Raw genomic sequence first — 21,257 nt, forward strand, 5'->3', positions numbered from 1 at the left:
ACATATAAACTTGATGCACGCATACATATAAAAACACTCGCACATACATATAAACTTGATGCACGCATACATATAAAAACACTTGCACATACATATGAACTTGATGCATGCATACACATATTAAACACTCGCATATACATACAAACTTTCAGTTTAAAAGGAAGTCATTTCAGTGTAAAAGAAAGTCATTTCAGAATAAAAGTCTCGATGGAGGGGAGGAGCTAATGTGACCACAGCTACCATGAAGCAAGCGGGTGCACCGCTATATTTGATGTAACTTGCATTAATTATCAAAAAACCTGAGCCTTATTTGACAGCAGCACTAATTGAACTATTTGACCAGATGCATTTGATATACAGACCGTGACCGAAATGCACTCACAAATCGCAAAATTAGAAACCTTTAACTGTTTCCAGACTGAGCATGGACACAAACAAGCAGAAGACGTTTATAAAAGCATCTGCCTATCGGTTGGCTTATCAGTTGTTTTTTGTATGTGCGAGTAATTTTATGTGCATGCGTGCATCAAGTTTATATATATAATATATATATTATATATATATATATATATGCAAGTGTTTAATGGGTGTATATGCATGAACAGAGTTTATATGTATGTGCGGATGTTTATATGTATATGCGAGTGTTATGTGTATGCGTGTATTAAGTTTATATCTATATGCCAGTTTTTATAGGTGTATCCGTACATTAAGTTTACATGTATATGCAAGTTATTCACAAGTGTATTTGTATGCATAACTAATGTATGAATTTCACATCAGTATGCACATGTATTTCATAGGTATTTGCTTAAACATCTAACAGTATACATGTATATGCGAGTGTTTATATATGTGTATGCATGCTTTTCTATATGTATTCCAGTGGGGAACCTTCAGGGCCTTCTACGCCTTCAGAGAAGGCCTAAAAAAATTTATAAAAAGATTTTTTATTATAATAATACAAATAAATAATATTCAATAAAAATATGTTTTTACATTTTTAAATTTCTATTTAATTCAATTTAATACAATACATGTAATATATTTTCTCTCATCTATGTTCTAACGTTAAGCTTACTGTCAGGTTCATGTCATGAAAACATCTAATCCAATCAGAATCGTCTGTCTCTATTAAGGCCCGGTAATCTGGCTCATTCATTGGTTAGGACTTCATGAATCCCAAGCTATGTGTTTTGGTGTGGAGAGTGACAGTAAAATCGACCAATCATGTTTTGATTTCAAGTGGGCGGGCAAAAAACAAAACATTGTAAGCCTTCATGAAGTCCTAATCATGCAACAAACTGGATGCGAGCTGCCGTAAAACACCAAAGACGAAGATCATAAACCGTTAATATTAATACAGTCTAATGGCCCGAATTTCTGCGGTGAGAGTGGTTGAGGTAAATGGCGGAAAACGTGATTGACGTTGTGGCTAGCTTGATAGGGGTGAGGTAAAAACGAAATTACTTAAGCGCGTACTCGTGAAGAGCACAGCTGTGAGAAGCGCGTGCAGAGGAGCCTGTGCATATGATGCGAACACGAGCGAGAAAAATAATGGGTTTAATTATACTTTTACTTCCTGACAGTTTCACTTGTTACGTGAGGATAGTAAGTTAATGACTGACAGACGACGCCGAATTACATACAATATAATTTCCTAACTAAATTTGAGAGAATGCGAAAAACAAATTCAAATATTTTTTACCTCGCTATACCCGATGGGCAGGGCGGATTTTGGTAGCCCGACAAGAATTCGCAATAGCCCCGGGACCTCGGGCTAGAGATTTTGCGAGCCCTGGATATCTTATAACAACAGTAATAAGCCACAAGGAGGTGCACTGAGAACGCAGGGTGCTATATTTCCCCTTATGAAAAAGATTAACAAGGTATCGTACAGCTAAATATATATTTCCAAAAAATAAATTAAAGAACATAATTTAAGCTTGTTAAATGCAAATTTACAGAGCCCCTGTCATTACAGAGCAGCAGAATCTGTATTTGTGTTTATCAGTTAGATTAAAGTAATTTTAAACTTTAAAACTGCATTTAAAGGCAGACAATGCCCATTCTGTAATTTAACTTTGCGTGCTCAGAATTTTTACACGTTCACTGTATGATTTAAAGAAATATGAATAGCCTAGTATTATGGATGGAGAGGCATTTGCACTTCATTGCATATTTTGAAGGCCCAGCTGAAGTACCCACGGTTCGCCACTGATGTATTCATAAGTGAAGTATGATTTTCTAGCCACATGGCCCCTCATAAAACACCGGCATTAAAAAAACATTATATATCCATCTATAAAAGCAAACAAGTCACTGAATGTTGTTTAAAGTCTATCTTATTTGTGTGTTATACAAAATGTGTGAGTGCACTGGGTTTGTTACATGCCAGGGGCCTATACCATGAACGTAGCTGAACAAACTCGGGGTTACAGGATTGGTTTCGAGTTGACAAAACCAAACCGATGCAATCAGGCTTTATTGGTCCCATGAAGCGGCTTATCAACTTTCTCAGTCAACTCAGGCTTTGATCTTTAGGCTATGATTACTCCACCCGCGTGTGCACATAAAAGAGTGACGTCGGCATGAACAACCAATCGGAATAGAAAAGAGAGAGAGCACGTACGAGCAGTGTATTTTTTTTTAGCGGAGGAGCATGATAATTATACAAAAGTATGAAGATTAAAAAAAATAATTTCAAGAGCGAAATAATACTGCCTCTGCTCTTTTTAATATAACGTGTACATTAACATACTTCATTGTATAATATATTTAGGTAGGCTACCCAAAGTGAAATATGCTTTTATTAAGTTAATGTACACTGTTAAATTTGTTAATAATCTTACAGGGAATTTTATAAAAGCCCTCTTTTAAAGACATGGCCCTACAGTGCAAAGACCTTGCGCATGACTTCCGGAAGACGCACCCGAAATCCTGGCCAGGACGCGTCCGGGAAAAATGGCGCGTATGGTCACCCTAATATACAACCCCAAATCAGAAAAAGTTGGACAACCCCGAGTTTGTTCACATTTAACTTTTCCGGCCTCTTATTGCTACCTGTCCCAACTTTTTTTGGAATGTGTAGCTTTCATGAAATCCAAAATGAGCCAATATTTGGCATGACATTTCAAAATGTCTCACTTTCTACACTTGATATGTTATCTATATTCTATTGTGAATAAAATATACGTTTATGAGATTTGTAAATTATTCCATTCCTTTTTTACTCACAATTTCTACAGTGTCCCAAATTTTTCTGATTTGGGGTTGTTTGTATATTAGATCTGAAGCTCTTTTTCTTTTCTTGGAATCTTCCGTCAAGGGTTTTCGGTGCTTCTTCCCTTCCCTTCGCTTCCTCTGCCATTTGCAACAATCGCTAGCCATGTTTCGCTCGCCTGCCTCTGTGTTGTTTGCCGTAAAGTGATCCTGCTTCTCGCGATATCTGAGACTTTGCAAGACTAAAGGACACCGGGTCGGATACAGCAAACTTGCAAGTGGGGTATTCTTCCTACAGACGGTAGGGGCGGAGAGAGTCTTCATTCGGCCGGTAATGAGTCATTTAACCATATACCGACTTACGAAGATGATTTATTAACATAAAAATACTGCCTTGTGTCCCTTTAAAATGCAGCAACCTCAAGCAGAACCATGGTTCAGAATGGGCAGCCATTTGCCTCGACTGGTTGGGGTAAGGGGACATGGAGAAATACAGTGGCCCACACTCTAATAATGTCTGGGTTCTCTTTTACGCATGTTGGGTAAATATTGGACAGAACACACTACGGGAGTAACATTGAACCAATGCTGGGTTGTTTTAACCCAACTGCTGGGTTATTATACCCCATGGTTGTATAGAACAAATGCTGGATTGTTGTTATCCAATATTTACTCATTATCGGTCAAAAATTAACCCAGCCATTTTTAAAGTGCAGCACTATACAAAGACTCACATGTAGGCCTGTATTATTGTTTAGTGAACTTATTTTCTCTCCACTATGCATAAAGCCAAATGATCTGCCGAAACACAAGTGGAGAAACACACCCACTTTTAAGCACTATTCGGACGGGATTCGTTTTCCAAACGACGTTTGAGTTTCAACATTTCCCACAGGACGTCTGTGATTTTATGTACCGATTCGGACGGGATTAAAATTCTCAGGCTATTCCAGAGATGGGAGTGTCTGTTTCATGCGTTTGGGCGTTGCAGAAGATCATGTGCTGTGGATACACGTGTTTGTAAGGTTTGATTTTTTGCATTAAATGTGAAATTATTACAGAACTTGTTATTTATGAATTTAATTTTAACAAATCAAAACTTATACAAATCCTACTAAAGTAGCCTATGTGTTTTATATAACTGGCTGCTTATAATAAACCCAAAGAAATAAAGAAATAATGATTAATAACAATTTATTAATTTACATTACCATTCCGGAGTGAAACAAAATAAGGCTGATTAAGTTTACTTTATACTGATATTACAGTGGCTCGTCTTGATTTAATTATTTTATTTCACCGAATGTAAAAAAACATCAATATCTGAACAATGGGATGCAGGAAGTACATTATACACCCTTTAGTAAGACATAATGGCAGATCACGTTGGCCAAAACACGACAAGAATCGCGTTTTCAAAAGATATTGTGGGCAAACAGACATTTGCACCCGGACGGGATAAAATTTCTCAGAGGACCTCTAAGTTTGGCGAAAAGCGGTAAGTAAATTGCTCTGGAATTTGAATGGAAGTAGTCACAGAAAAACACAGATTTGGTCATTTCGAACGGGATTAAAAACACAGAGGACCTCTGAGAAGCACGATTTTCTCAGAGGTCCCCCTGTAAAACGAATCCCATCCGAATAGGGCTTTAATCTCACTTACTGATTTCAAATGAAATCTCCTCAGCAGCTTGCAAAATGGCCTCCAACTGGTTGCTTCCATAATAGGATGGCTTTTTGAAAGTAAGGCTGTTGGGCAGTCCAGCAACTTTAACTGGATCCTTCCCTGATTCACCAGGGTCTGGTAGGGGAGCTTCCAGTACCTCCGGCCTCCTCTGAAAGACACGGGCAAACACATGTACATGTTACACATTGTAACACAGTTGGACAATTGTGACTCTCCCATCCTGTTAATAGCCAGTTCTGAAAGAGAAAAATGAAAAAGACAGAGCATGTAAGTAATAAAACAAACTTACCAAAGAAGTTCTTGCACTTTTGAAAACCCGTTGGAAACTGATGCTGTAAAACAAGACCAAAAAATTAGGTAAAGATGTATTAATGTTACACAGGCAGACAGATACATAAACAGACAGATAAGCAAGACAAACAGGCAGACCTGAGCCTTTGGGTTTTATTTTCCAAGTTCAATGTTGATAAGTAAGGGATAATGTAGAGGCAGCCGGTAGTTATTGGGAAATAAGCCCCGACAGTGTGATCAGGACCCGACGCGAAGCGGAGGGTCTTGTATCACACTGAAGGGGCATATTTCCCCAATAACTACCGGCTGCCTCTACATTATCCCGCTTATTACACGGCTACTTGCCACATAAGAAAAAAAACTGGACATGAATATGAATTTTAAACATTTTATTGGCATATTTGTTTTAAATTAACATTTTTATCCTTCCGCGAAACTTTGCACAGATGCATAAAATGATCGTAATACCTTATTAAGATCCTCTGCTTCATACTTGTCTGTCTCCATTTTTTTCTCTTTAATAGTGATGGGTCGTTCGCGAACGCCGGCTCTAAGAGCCGATTCTTTGTAGCGAACGAGCAGAGCCGAATCTTCAGACGCATGCAGGGGAGCCGACTCCTCCACGGGAGCCGAGCCAGAAGAGCCGAATCTATGAAAAGAGCCGGACTGCCATCACTAAAATGTAGAGCCGGAGCTTGAGCCGAAAGAGCCGAATCAATGGAAAGAGCCGGACTGCCCATCACTACTCTTTAACCAGTCTTTGAGAAGTTTTAATGTTCATTCTGTATTTTTTTGTGTGAGCTGGCTTCGTAGCTGTCATGCTCTATTTTGTCAAGTTCAGTCTCAGTAAGCTCTCTGTGTCTTGTCGTGGTTGTCCAGTGTTTGTCACAAGATGGCGCCAAACAGACAGTAATCTTTATTGATCTTTATTGGCGCGGAGCGATTTTACTCGTACAAGTAGTCCGGCTATGCGTTATTAATTTGGAGCGGTTATTATTTGAAAAGAACGAACCTGCAAATGTCTCCACTGACCAATCAGAATCAAGCATTCCAGAGAGCCGTGTAATAAAAGCAATTAATGTTTATGTTAGCCTAAATCACTGCTGACACACAGAGACACCAAAGTCTATTTATTTCTAAAAGATTAGTTATCGTCTTTTGCATGTAATTGTAAGCATTAAGCTAACACTCACAGTCGACAGGTGTACTAGTAGTGCAGCAGTCTGACTAAACTTAACATTATTATAAGGCGGCCATTCCCAAACTGTGGTCCGCTGACCACTAGTGGTCCTTGAGGGTACTGCAGTTGGTCCGTGTAAAAGCAAAATAAAATATAGAAGACTATATTTGATTAATAAAAATATATTTTTTTAAGAATATGTTTTAAGAATCTGTTGTACTGATGTGATGACCAGTTATAGTTTTAGTGCTAGTAAGCCTATTTAGAGGTGCAGATAAATTCAGGACTTTGTGTAGACATATTTTATTATGAGTATTATGAGGTGGTCCGCGAAAATTCTTGATTACAAATAGTGGTCCACACACACAAAAAGTTTGAAAACCCCTGCCCTAAGGTTCCTGATGTGGGAAGCAGCTTTGTTCAAACCCACAGAACTTTATTTTACATTCTAGTCAAGATCCAAAGGTTTGCAAAAATACCGAGCAGCCATAAAATAACTTTTGGGTTTGAATAGTTCCCTCAATATGAGTATGATATAGCTTCAGTGAAGCGTTAATGAGCAGATAAAAAACCCAGGTGAAAAAGTAGTAGGCCCTACACTTCCATAGTGTACTTAAAGTGTTTTATTTTCGCACACTAATTTTGTACTTAATATACTAAAATTCAAATAATATACTATTATATACTTAAGATGTTCTTAAGATTATCTACACACCAATATCTTCAACAGATCAGATGGCCAAACAGTGTGAGCAGACAGTGATGGCCTTTCACCTAGGAACAATGAGACAAATAATTAATTATAACTCTGCATAATTTGTTTAAAAAAAAATAATTTTTAAATTAAATTAATTAGTTAATACTCATCACCATGATCAATGTATCCTTGGCCTTGCCCAGACTCCAAAGTTAATGTACTGACTGAATTGTTGATCTTTGTTGCTACAAATAGAGATTTAATAGACATGAATAGAAATATACAGTACAGGCAAATGATGGTGTTATCAGAGGAGAAAACTGTACGAGGTGCCAGAATACTTTGTGCAAATATCAGAAGACATACCATTTATTTTTGTTGCCTTTGTAGATGTTGGCCTTCTCTGTTTAGGCACAAGATGCCCATACTCGTCCCTCTCCACAAAAGACACTGGCTTGAGAAGAGAGCCACTGGCTCGTTTGGTCTTCTTTTTCAGCTGAAAAAAATAAACATGTTAAAATAAAATGCTAAAAGTGATTGAAAACAGAGACTTGGGAATCTATGAACAGATAAAAATATACATTTATTAAAGCAACTCCCTTTTGAAAAATTAGCGTACTTAAGTGTATTGAAAGCATACTTTTTGTGTGCTTAAAATAATAAAAGTATACTTTTTGAGAAGTGCACTTGCTGATAATATAATATAATATAAATTAAAGACCACTTAAGCGTACTTAAATGGAATACACTTTAATGACACTATTTATTAACACACTTAAGTGCACTTTTTACAACTGCACTTTGTATTAATGTCTAATTAAGCTTAACTTAAAGAAAGTACACTTTCAACATAATATTTATAAACACACTTAAGTGCACTTTTAAAAATGCACTTTTTAATACTGTCTAATTAAGCTTAACTTAAAGAAAGTATACTTTCAACATAATATTTATAAACACACTTAAGTGCACTTTTAAAAATGCACTTTTTTATTCTGTCTAATTAAGCTTAATTTATAGTAAGTACACTTTCATCACAATATTTCTTAACATACTTAAGTACACTTTTTAAAAATGCACTTTGTCTAATTTAGTTTTACTTAAATGTAACCCTGGTTAAATAATTAAATATTATTATTGTAAAAGAGTCATTCTACGAAACGGGTGCCATTTCCACTTTGCAATTTTCCAAATTTTCATTAAGAACAAACTTTATTTTTTTTACTTACAACTTTAAATATATTGTTAATCCTCCCAAAAAACATATTTTCCCAGCTCAGGTACAAAATTGTTAATAATATTATCAGTTTTATTCTGGCACAGAAGTCTTTCTTTTACCACCCCGTCACGGACAATATGTATGCCATCTGTGTAGTAAAACAAGAAATATATTTATAAAATCTAATGTTTTCCTAATAGTAAAATGTCCCTTTCTTGGAAACCATCAATAGAAAGTCTATAATTTAATTTAAATAATTATTATTCGTTTTTTAATCTTGAAATATGAATTCGACATTTTAATGACCTCATTGTTTGTACAAAAACATACGAATACACTTAAAAAATACAAATAAACTTACATTTATTTGATTAGTCCACACAACAAGAACATCATTCAACATTAATTTATTTAAAATGTATTTTCTATTACATAAGTTTTTAACAAAACGACCCCGTGACGGGGTGGTAACTGATGTCACAGATAGGTTCACTGTGACAAGGTGGTAAGGACAAAGTGTGTATCTATATATGGTATGCTTGTTTTAATCTTTATAAAACTGGGGGAGGGGAAACATTAACATTGGAAACTTTGGTCATGCTGTGAAAAACTAAAATAAGAGCATCATTACAGTGAGTGAGTGAGTGAGTGAGTGAGTGAGTGAGTGAGTGACACAGTGAGTGAGTGAGTGAGTGACACAGTGAGTGAGTGAGTGAGTGAGTGAGTGACACAGTGAGTGAGTGAGTGAGTGACACAGTGAGTGAGTGATTGAGTGAGTGAGTGAGTGAGTGAGTGAGTGAGTGAGTGAGTGGCACAGTGAGTGAGTGAGTGAGTGAGTGAGTGAGTGGCACAGTGAGTGAGTGAGTGAGTGAGTGACTGGCACAGTGAGTGAGTGAGTGACACAGTGAGTGAGTGAGTGAGTGAGTGAGTAAGTGAGTATGTAAATAATGTAAAAAAATATATCGAAATTAGTTTTCCCTCTCTATCTTGCGTTACGGGGTGGTTGCTTTGAGCTTGACGGAGCCTGTCTAACACGAAAAATCAACAAATAAAGAATGTAGAGGAATGTCAGTACTTGCCTGTTTTTGTTCTTGGTGGCAACAAGGCTCCAATGATGTCACTTCTGCTTTGTGATCTCATTTAAAGCAACAGTACATTATTTATAGATAAAACAAGTTAGTGTGACGGGGTGGTAAGTCAAATTGAGGGACGCACACAAATCATCAAATATTTACAAAAAAATAAGGTTTATTTTAAATAAAATGTATCTTATGTGAAAAGGGACACAAATATAGTCATGAAAACAATATTTTTTTTTTAAAAATACATAACTTATTTGGTGATATTTTGGATGCAAATGTCATGTTGGTCAACACGGACATGTGAAAAATGGCTATGTACTAATGCAAAATTATTAAAAATAGTATGTTATTCTTTAAGAATAGTGTTTTTATCATATATCATAATAACAAGAACCCTTGAATGAATAACTTTAAGCTTTGTAAGAACATTTTGGGACATTTTTGTGCCTTATGCATCTCATCAAATGTTGCGGACCCAAATGGCACCCGTTTCATAGAATGACTCAAAAGTGTGCTTAAATATAATAGAGACTATTCATACATCTACATTTATTTTATAAATGAGGAAATACATGTGAATAATTCAATCTGAATTATAAATCTGAAATGAGTAAACCAATCAGAGTGTTTAATTGTAAGCTCCGCCCCTTTTTTGCTTTCGGCTCGCGTCTCAGTTCAGAGGAGAGATGCAGAGCGACAAGGACACTCGATCTAACGCGAGAGTGTTTAATTTGATTAAATATGACTCCTAAGTTCATATAAACTGAAGAAATCAGAATTTAACTTGCATATATTCAATGATACAGCGTGATTGTGTGGATTGAGCACTTTTTGAGCTTTCATTTTGACCTGGTGAGTTTGTTATAATTACCAATGTTATAATTAGCCATAAAAACGAATGTCAACACTTTAAATGTCGTATCATTTTATTTGTTTAATCCATACGAGACAAAATGGTGTTATATTGTGATGTTATATGCGTTGGATTGTTTATTGCAGTGTGATTATGTAAAACCACATGGTGCGTTAAGTTCACTAATGTTCGCTGACGCCATTTTGGTTGCACGTGCCTGTGAAACACAAAAAGAGAGAGAAACACGTGAATGGACAGACAGGTATTTGTCTAAATTGTCATTTATTATGATGATGGCACTTATGTATGTATTTTATTTGTTTCCTGTATTATGTACAATTGTTAATCATTATTGATACACAATATTGAATGTTTTTTCCTTTCGTATGAACATTCCTTGAGCTGGATTTTCCTAATTGATGGCGAGCCTCCCATTTCGACCTGATTGGATCACGAATCTAGAGGAAATGACAATTTTCTATTTTAAATATTTTTCTTCAGACAAGTAAGAGGATACATTTCAGAAACTGTTTCCTTATTTTGTTTGTTTTCTTTATTGAACTGAAACATTTCAGAAGCACAATTCTGATAATTTAAGACTGATCAATACTCCAATTGATAAGAACTTTGAACTTGAATACTGATTTCAGTGTGTTACATATATAATTTGTACCATTTTTGTACATTGATTGTGACTGTGATTTCTGTAAATGAGAAGTAATGTAGAGGGTGCACCCATAGTATATATAGTTAATTGTATTTTCATTGTTGTTTACTATTTTTTGTGATTAAGGAAAGAAAAAGAAAGGTTTCTCAACACTCAAAGTAAAATAATTTATTAATCAACTTACCTTCTGTCTTTGTTTGTTGCTCACTATCACTGCTACCTCCTCCTTCGTACCGTGCACCCTTCTGATCTTATTATTATGCCTGGTCCGTAAGTAAGTTAATACCCGCTACATAAAGAAATTACACTTTCATGGCAATATTTCTAAACACATTTAATAAATGATCATTAGACTGATGTGACCTATCAAAGGATTTGTTAATTTAAAGTTCATGCAGTTCTTTTTTAGTTGTCTGTTAAAATGTTAAATAATAACTTTGAGTTTATTTTTTTCTAAGGGATGTAATTATTCAATATTGATAGTTGTTTGTTTGATTCCAATTTAACAATCAGGGATGTGATTTTTCCGGATTAATCCGGAATTCCGGATTTTCCGACCTGAAAATGTGACCTACGTGAATCATGCAGATATGTAAAAAAAATAAAATAAGGGGGGAGGGGGGTCTCTCACAGCCGTCGCCATGGTAACCCGGGACGGAACCACAATCGCCGTCCCCGCGCAACAGGGCTACACCGGTGGCAGATGACAAAGAGATGCATTTTCCTTCCTTTCCAAGTATCAACAAGGACGTGTTTCTGATCGTTCGCAAATGGCGGATGGCGAAGTATGATTGTATTCACCAATCAGACCCGATCGTTTCTCTCCTCTCTTCTCCTCATTTGCGACGTTTGGCTGTCACTCGCGTGACGCGAAACAAAGCGGCAAACATATACACGTCGGTTTACTTGGTGAATTTGGAGCAGCAATTTTCACAGAAATGAGAGGAAAAACAAGCGCCATTGCAGAAAATCCTGGTGGCGACTGAGAGAGGGACGATGCAACAATATTGGTTCCGAAAAAAGGCAAGGAAATAAGTTACCTCATCGAGCCTGGTTTAACCTAACTGAGCATTACATTCGTGCATGAAACCTGATCCACGAACACGGAGGGGCGGGAATCGCGGGACGGAGTGGAGTCTAGAGTGATGTTTCTTCAGGCTCTGGCGTGAATATAAATTTCTCTTCTAAAGTTCGGTAAAAACACATAAATGGCTTAAAATCTTGTTTAAGAATCTGTTTTATAATGAGAATCTCTCTTTCAGCGCGCCTACGTGTGTTTGCGCCGCGTGACAGCCGATTTGAATCTGACAGAGTTCGTCACTGTACATTAAAAAATCCCACACAGACATTACAGCGTAAATGCTAGGATTAAGATTGATTTTATATATAACAGATAATCTAGGTACATTTACCCTAATAAGTTTACTCTAATAATAAACATGGTAATGTTTTAATGTTTTGCTTTAGTGTTTTAATGTCAGACAATCATTGAAATGAGGGGAAAATGAAGAGAAAGGCAGCAGATATAGCATCCTTCTTCAGAAAGAGTAGCAAGAAGCAGCCAAACAAATCTTAGTAAAATACATTAAAGTAGCCTTCAAAATTCACATGATTTTCTGGTCTCTAGTTTTTTCAGCAATGGGAGATATAAATCCTGGTTTCAAAGTAAATTTCAAAAGTTTTATTTGATTAAATAGTTTAAAAAACATGGAGGTTGAATTATGACTATAAATTGTATGTTAATCTCAATTCATTTTAATAAAAATTAAATTATTGTAGCAATTGTATGTTATACATTATTCTGATTAACACACTATAATACTTAAAAGTATTTTAAGGTTGGATGATAGAGATTTTATATGCCACCCCAGAGTAACTGCTGGCCCCTGTCTGGCCACCCCTATGAAAAATCCCTTGCTCCGCCACTGATTAGCAAAACACAAAAAATACATAATATTATAAATCTTTACCCGGACAAGTGACTTTTGTGCATGGACAAGTGAAACATAAATTTACTTGTCCGAAGAAAAAGTTCCTCAAAAAGTTAATGTCAAGCCCTGATAAACATATTACAACAATTTACGATTAACTAAGAATAATAGTAAACTTCATAATTGTTAATATTGTGACTCTTGATGAGTCTTGATGACGTATGCAGCTTAGAAATGCAACCTCTGGATGGCTGCAGCCTAGGATTGAGAAACGGCCTCTGTATCATCGTTTGTTTCAAAGGTTTCGTGTTTAAAGTTTTAAGGTTGACCAGTTTGATTAAAATAAATAGCACCTGCACTTTTTTGTACAATTACTTCTATTTATTAGTGTCAACCTTCTATTGTTCATGTTTAACAGCTAACAAAGTTACTCACCTACAGGGGTCTAAAATTAGAAAAAGAGACCTTTAAGACACTTTATTATAACTAATGGTCCTGTGTAGCACATTTTATAGATATTTGTATTAAAAAAATACTCTGGTAAAAATAGAAGTACTGATTTAACTTCTTTACTCAAGTAAAAGTATCAAAGTACAGGCTTGGAAATGTATTTAAAGTATAAAATTAAAAGTAGCCATGCCTTTAGTTCTTTATAAGCCATTGTCTACATTTTATTTGGATGTCGGCAAAATAGGCCTTCTTTTGACATGAACATTTGCATGTGGCACATTTAGCTGTTAAAGTTGTGTAAAAATGCAAAACAAAAACAAGTTAAAACATTTTTTTTTCATGGTTGTTGATATAGAGAGAGGTGGTGATGGAGCGGTGGACAAAACACTTGCTTTTGATTCCCACTTTTACACATTCACCAAATAAGTTGTTATGTGTCATACTGTACAAAAAAGTTGCATGTTGCACATCTAGGTGTAAAATAAATTAAAATGTGTTTTTTTGTTCAAATAAGTTGTTATGGGTCCTACTTTACTATCCGTATAGATCCGCCACCAGTTTGATTGGCGTGTGTGTGTGGGGGGGGGGTCTCAATATATTTTCCTGCTTTTTTGTCCTTAGCCAATCACATGCCTGAACAATATTAAAATGAGATTTTTTTTTGTTTGGACATATACAACTCATAATGAATTTATTATATGTACTTTTGCAAAACAAAAAATCTGATTCATAATTTAACTACCAAACTGTTTTATTCTCAGTGTAAGCATTGTGGTTTTTGTTTGTTTGCAATGCATTACACTGAAATGAATACATATTTAATTAACTAGATTTGTTTTTCAGTATTTTGAGAAGTACATAACCATATTTCACATACAATAGAAGTAGTGAAAGTACATACTGTAGAAAGATGCATTGAAATCACTTCACTGCACTGAAATCACAGTTCAACTGATTGAATTTAATTTTATATATTTGAATTTATTTGGCAAACTTGTATTTGAAACATTACATTTAATGAGTAATTAAATGTACTGTTAATATACATTAACTTATTTTTAATTTCACATTAATTGCTTGTCAGTAGATTGAACAGTGCACTTTAAGTATATTTTAAAAACACTAGAAGCAATTATGAAAGTAGATATAAAGTTGTAATAAAGTACCAATTAAGTTGTTCAAAAAAATCACTCTTAATAGCAACTTATTACATTTTATTTCAATTTAATATATGATATATTTGAAATTAATTGCATTTAATGTGCATTCAGTGCGCTGAAACCATTGCATTCAATTCACACTTAAGAGTATTGTTAACAGACATTAAAGTGCATTTTAAATCACATTAATTGCATGTCATTATATTGTGTAGTGCACTTTAAGTATATTTTAAAAACACTAGAAGCAATTATGAAAGTAGATATAAAGTTGTAATAAAGTACCAATTAAGTTGTTCCAAAAAATCACTCTTAATGGCAACTTATTACATTTTATCTCAACTTAATATATGATATATGTGAAATTAATTACACTTAAGGTGCATTCAGTGCGCCGAAAAGATTGCATTTAATTCACACTTAAGTGTATATACTTAAAGTGTATTATTTATGTAATAAGTACACTTTATAAAAGTACACTTAAGCACACTTTTTTTTCACAAGGGCTTAAAGGTGCTCTAAGCGAATTGACGCGTTTTAGACCATAAAACATTTTTTGTTACATACAGCAAACATCTCACTATCTGCTTGCTGCCTGTCCGCTGATCAAACTGTAAAAAAACGCGATCTCTGTAGACAGCCCAGGCTTCACAAACGGCAATATCAACAAGTGGCCAAACCTAGCATCACAAAACAAAACAAAGTGTTCCAGCCAATAAACGACAAAAAGGATTTGGGGGTGGGGGTTGGGCGCGTTCATGAAAGCACGGAAGGGAGGGGGAGGAGTTAGCTACGCTCCGTCTGTTTGAAAACAGTTTCAAACGTCAACAATAACTAACGTCTCGCAGATTCGCTTAGAGAGCCTTTAAGTGTAAATAAAAAAATTAACCAACTGAAGAAGAAAACGGAAATGTAATTTACTTTACCAGTGGAGAATTTAACATTTGTAGAATTTCTTCAGCCTCTCTGCTAGCTGCTTCAAGTTCAGCATTGTCAGCTTTCATTTCAAGATGCTTTGAAATAGTTGCAGCTTCCTGGCATAACTGGTCAAAACCTGAAGATGCCATATTGAAAAAAAAAGCCAAGAGGAGAGAGAGAGAGAGAGATAGCTTTTGTAATTGATGTCTCTTAAAAGAGCTGCTGGTTTAAATGTTGTGGAGCGTGTAGATGGAGGAGTATGAGATGTACAGTCTTGTTCAAAATAATAGCAGTACAATGTGACTAACCAGAATAATCAAGGTTTTTAGTATATTTTTTTATTGCTACGTGGCAAACAAGTTACCAGTAGGTTCAGTAGATTCTCAGAAAACAAATGAGACCCAGCATTCATGATATGCACGCTCTTAAGGCTGTGCAATTGGGCAATTAGTTGAAAGGGGTGTGTTCAAAAAAATAGCAGTGTGGCATTCAATCACTGAGGTCATCAATTTTGTGAAGAAACAGGTGTGAATCAGGTGGCCCCTATTTAAGGATGAAGCCAACACTTGTTAAACATGCATTTGAAAGCTGAGGAAAATGGGTCGTTCAAGACATTGTTCAGAAGAACAGCGTACTTTGATTAAAAAGTTGATTGGAGAGGGGAAAACCTATAAAGAGGTGCAAAAAATGATAGGCTGTTCAGCTAAAATGATCTCCAATGCCTTAAAATGGAGAGCAAAACCAGAGAGACGTGGAAGAAAACAGAAGACAACCATCAAAATGGATAGAAGAATAACCAGAATGGCAAAGGCTCAGCCAATGATCACCTCCAGGATGATCAAAGACAGTCTGGAGTTACCTGTAAGTACTGTGACAGTTAGAAGACGTCTGTGTGAAGCTAATCTATTTACAAGAATCCCCCGCAAAGTCCCTCTGTTAAAAAAAAGGCATGTGCAGAAGAGGTTACAATTTGCCAAAGAACACATCAACTGGCCTAAAGAGAAATGGAGGAACATTTTGTGGACTGATGAGAGTAAAATTGTTCTTTTTGGGTCCAAGGGCCACAGGCAGTTTGTGAGACGACCCCCAAACTCTGAATTCAAGCCACAGTACACAGTGAAGCATGGAGCATGATATGGGCATGTTTCTCCTACTATGGTGTTGGGCCTATTTATCGCATACCAGGGATCATGGATCAGTTTGCATATGTTAAAATACTTGAAGAGGTCATGTTGCCCTATGCTGAATAGGACATGCCCTTGAAATGGTTGGTTCAACAAGACAATGACCCAAAACACACTAGTAAACGGGCAAAGTCTTGGTTCCAAACCAACAAAATTAATGTTATGGAGTGGCCAGCCCAATCTCCAGACCTTAATCCAATTGAGAACTTGTGGGGTGATATCAAAAATGCTGTTTCTGAAGCAAAACCAAGAAATGTGAATGAATTGTTAAAGAATCATTGAGTGGAATAACAGCTGAGAGGTGCCACAAGTTGGTTGACTCCATGCCACACAGATGTCAAGCAGTTTTAAAAAACTGTGGTCATACAACTAAATATTAGTTTAGTGATTCACAGGATTGCTAAATCCCAGAAAAAATTTTTTTTGTACAAAATACTTTTGAGTTTGTACAGTCAAAGGTAGACACTGCTATTTTTTTTAACACACCCCTTTCAACTAATTGCCCAATTGCACAGCCTTAAGAGCGTGCATATCATGAATGCTGGGTCTCATTTGTTTTCTGAGAATCTACTGAACCTACTGGTAACTTGTTTGCCACGTAGCAATAAAAAATATACTAAAAACCTTGATTATTCTGGTTAGTCACATTGTACTGCTATTATTTTGAACAAGACTGTATGCGAAGAAACTGCAAGACAAAAAAATGTGTGAATTACAACTTTTGGATTTTTTTTTAAATTCTTTATTTACTAAACATTGTATGTGTATAACTATTTACAACAAACCCCAAGATCCGCCCACTATCCTAAGACTATATAATAAGATAAATAAATAAATAATATGGCAATAGAATAAAACTGACCAAAAAAGAAGGATCTGAATGTCTAAAGATTTCTGAATTGTACGTCAAATGTATTAAAAGCATGGTGGTGTTGTTACTGTTTTTTACTATGTATAACAAGGCTGAACTACTGTGGTAAAAGCATAAGGTTTGCTGTTACTGTACTACAAAAAAATACCACAGTAGATGTAGACTAACTGCTGTAAAAAAAATGGTAGGATTTGTGTACTATAAACAAAAAATACCACAGTAGAAGTACAGTGTTAGTTAATTCCAAAAATATGAATATAATAAAATGATCGAAGATCTGTCACGTTATGTAAATGGTGACTAACATCGTGACTAGCTTTTAATTACGCGCTAATCACCCACTACTTGATTATGTGTTGTGTTGAACTTATTTTGAACAAAAAGAAAGTAATATAGATGACCAATGCAATTCAGAGAACAATTAGAAGCCGATCTGGATTAATAAAGAAGATATAATTAACTTAGTATCGAACAACAAGACACTTTATGGTTTACTCACCAATGTGGCGACGTTTGGAAATTGACGATAAATATCGCGATGATTTGCGAACGAGAATTTGGTCACGGCAGGGGCATAGCTAAAAATGAATGCAGAATATTTATTTATAGTCTCAATTAACGCGCAAGTTAAAAAATATTTTATCTGACCCCTTGTGTCCTTGGCGACGCGTCATGATTGTCACGTGACACACCGCACCAACAATAATGTATGCTATTCGTTTTATTTCCTTTTTTTATTAAAAATATTAACTAACTTGCCTACCATGTCAACTATCTGATATTCCGATCCTTCGTTTAAAGATCTTTATATATTATCTTGATCTATAAAGTTGAGGCTACGTTTACACGTGGGCGGCTATTTGCATAAACGGACATTTCAACCTCTCCGGTTTTAAAAAATAATATTGTGCAGACGTGCACACATGTCAGTTTTCAGAAAAAGTGTTCATTTACACGCATATCTATGATTTACACGTACCCGTGCACATGGACATTATATACCCGTGCATATCTGCCGTCAAGAGCCAAAAGCCAATCACTGGCGGCCCTGGTCGTGACGCGGACTGGTTCTTCATGTTGGAGGGAGGAGTTGTTGCAGTAGATGTCCGATGACGTCAAAGTCTGCGAGAGCGATTCGAAATTAGACCTCTACGTGTGATTTCTGAACTCGCCCTCGCGGTATGTTGACAGCATCCGCCGGTTCTTGCAGCGCCGTATGAAGTCGAACACGCGTAAAATTGCTGACCTCCGAGCACTCGTCTCTGCTCCTCGACATAATGGAGCAGCTGTATTTTTTATTTTATTTTTATTAACATTATGCCATTAATAATTGACATTTGAGAACATAGTATTATACAATAATAAGAACAAACATTCTGTTATGAGGGATTTACAATAATAAATAAATAATAAAAATAAAGTACAAAAACACTACTGTGAAACGGTAAAGTTTACTTTCTTACTGTTTGTCACAAATGTCTTGTTTATTGGATTAAGTTAATAATAAAGAGAACAAAACAACTGCTTTTCATATTTATGTTTGTTTATTATATTTAATAAAAATATGCATTATATTGAAAATAAAAGGCATCACATTTAGTGTAATGTTTTTAAAGTAAAAAATAACTAACAACAAGAACTAAAAAAAAGTGTATAAAAATACTTTTGTGGTGTAGTGTTTACAATGTACATTAATATTATCTTTAACAATATGCTGCACTGACGGAAGAACAAAAAAACACAAATCAATAAATCAAATCAATAAATAAAAGGTAAAATATTACAAACACATTTAATCTTTCAAACTTAAAATAAAATTGAATTAAAATTGTATTTATATAGCGCTTATCACAATTTGTAATTGTTTCAAAGCAGCTTTACATTAATAGAAGCAGGAAAAAAAAACACAGAAAATTCAACAGACAACATAAGTAGCAAAATACAGCGGCTATGAAAAAACTTTACAAGCGAGCGTATTAATAATGTAACGTATAGAAGAGGGTGCCATGTTAAGCCAATGTCGGCTGACTCCCCGGGTTGAAAAAACCCCCTAGGAGAAAAACCTCCTGAATTTTTTTCCCTTGGGAGATATATGTAAACGGATGAGGAGATTAAACAGATTCCGCCAGTGGTCATTGGTCAGGCATCGGCTGGGCATCACGTTAAAGGATGGCCAGTAGATCAGTGGTGTGTTGACCTCCACGGCGGCCGGAACTGGGTCTGTTTGTCTCAATGTCCTTGGGTTCGAGGACATTTTAGTGTAGATTTCCTTGCCAGACTTCTTAATATATTTGATGGTGACCTACAAGCGAGAATAATCATATGTAAGTCATATATAATGTAGGGTTGGCAAAACAATTTGATAAAGAGGGGTTCTACCTTCATGCCATCAGATTTGCGAGTCCCCTCATCCACTTTACTAAAGGCACCTCTTCCAATCTGTCTTCCCACTTCATAAAGCAATGCATTTTCCTGAAAAACAATCAATACAAAATGAACACAAGAACTGTTTTGTCTCACATGAACTCCAGTGGCAGTGCTGCTTATAACATAACAGACAAAAATAAATATTCATTTAAAGAATGTGCAGATAATGGAGAGTTGTTCATTACATCCAATGCTAATCAGCTACTAGCAGAATAAACAAGAAGTTTGGGATCAAGTAAGAGTGAAACCATTTTTAAAAACCTAAATATTTCTTTAAATAAGCAAATCAAGACAATATAAAGGAAAAGGCTCAGGAGTCATTCTGATGAATCAAGAGAACTCAGTCCATCTGAATAACACAACATACTGAATACAGGGAGAAGCTATTACACAAACATCTGCCGTATAAACACACTTATTACGATAACTGGGCAGAGGTTTGAAACAAAGTACAGTCGACAAGGAAGAAAATTAAAACAGACAAAAAAAGAGCAGATCATAATGTATTGCTACAACTCCTTGAAATGCATTTCATAAACAGGATTACTTCCTAATGATCTGACTTCGGACAGAGCGCAGCTCTCTGCACGTGCACAAGAGAGGTGATAGTTTGCTTCAGCTCGCATGAAACACATAAAACTGAACAAATACGTAAGGATTACTACTTTAGTTTATGTTTAGACTTCAGACAGATGCGAGAGCGCGTGAGACAGAGAGAAGCTCAGCTGCTTATGATGCGCTGGATTATTTCAGATGCTACGAGTCCAGGACGCGTGCATTAAGTGCATGTGCGTACAAGAAGGAATCTTCTCTCTACAAGCTCTCTCGCGTAGTGAAGCCCACAAACCCCCATGTGAGGAAAAGCACACAATGTGCATGTTAATGTGAAACTATAAATAATAAAAATAAATGGCATAGCATTTTTGGGTTTTAAAAAAAGAAGTAAAAATCGAGAAACGAATCGTGACACCCCTAAAATGCATGAACAACAAAAACTGGACAGAGATTTAAATAAGGAGAGAAACAGTTGACAAGGGAAAAAATAAAGCTGACAATAAAGATCAGAACACAATAACATTATACTCACGATCACTATCGGTTGACCGCAGGCTAGATGAACCTGACCAATCAGCTGCTTCTTGGAAAGCTGTTATGGCCAAGGATGATGAACCAGACTGGCAATAGTCTGGTTCCACAAGCTCGCCGGCTCGAGTCCGAAGGGACTATGCTGCCTGTGTTTCTCACGAGCTGGGTGCAGGTTACACAAACCTGACTGACTAATCAGCATGATCAGGTTGAGCACGGAGCTCATGGTCGAAAGGACCACTTTTGTGACCATCCTCTTCTTGGAAAGGGCATGTTTCCAAGGAAAACAAGCTCGCCGGCTCGAGTCCGAAGGGACTATACTGCCTGTGTTTCTC

This window comes from Paramisgurnus dabryanus, chromosome 11 (assembly GCF_030506205.2).
Source record: "Paramisgurnus dabryanus chromosome 11, PD_genome_1.1, whole genome shotgun sequence".
NCBI lineage: Eukaryota > Metazoa > Chordata > Actinopteri > Cypriniformes > Cobitidae > Paramisgurnus > Paramisgurnus dabryanus.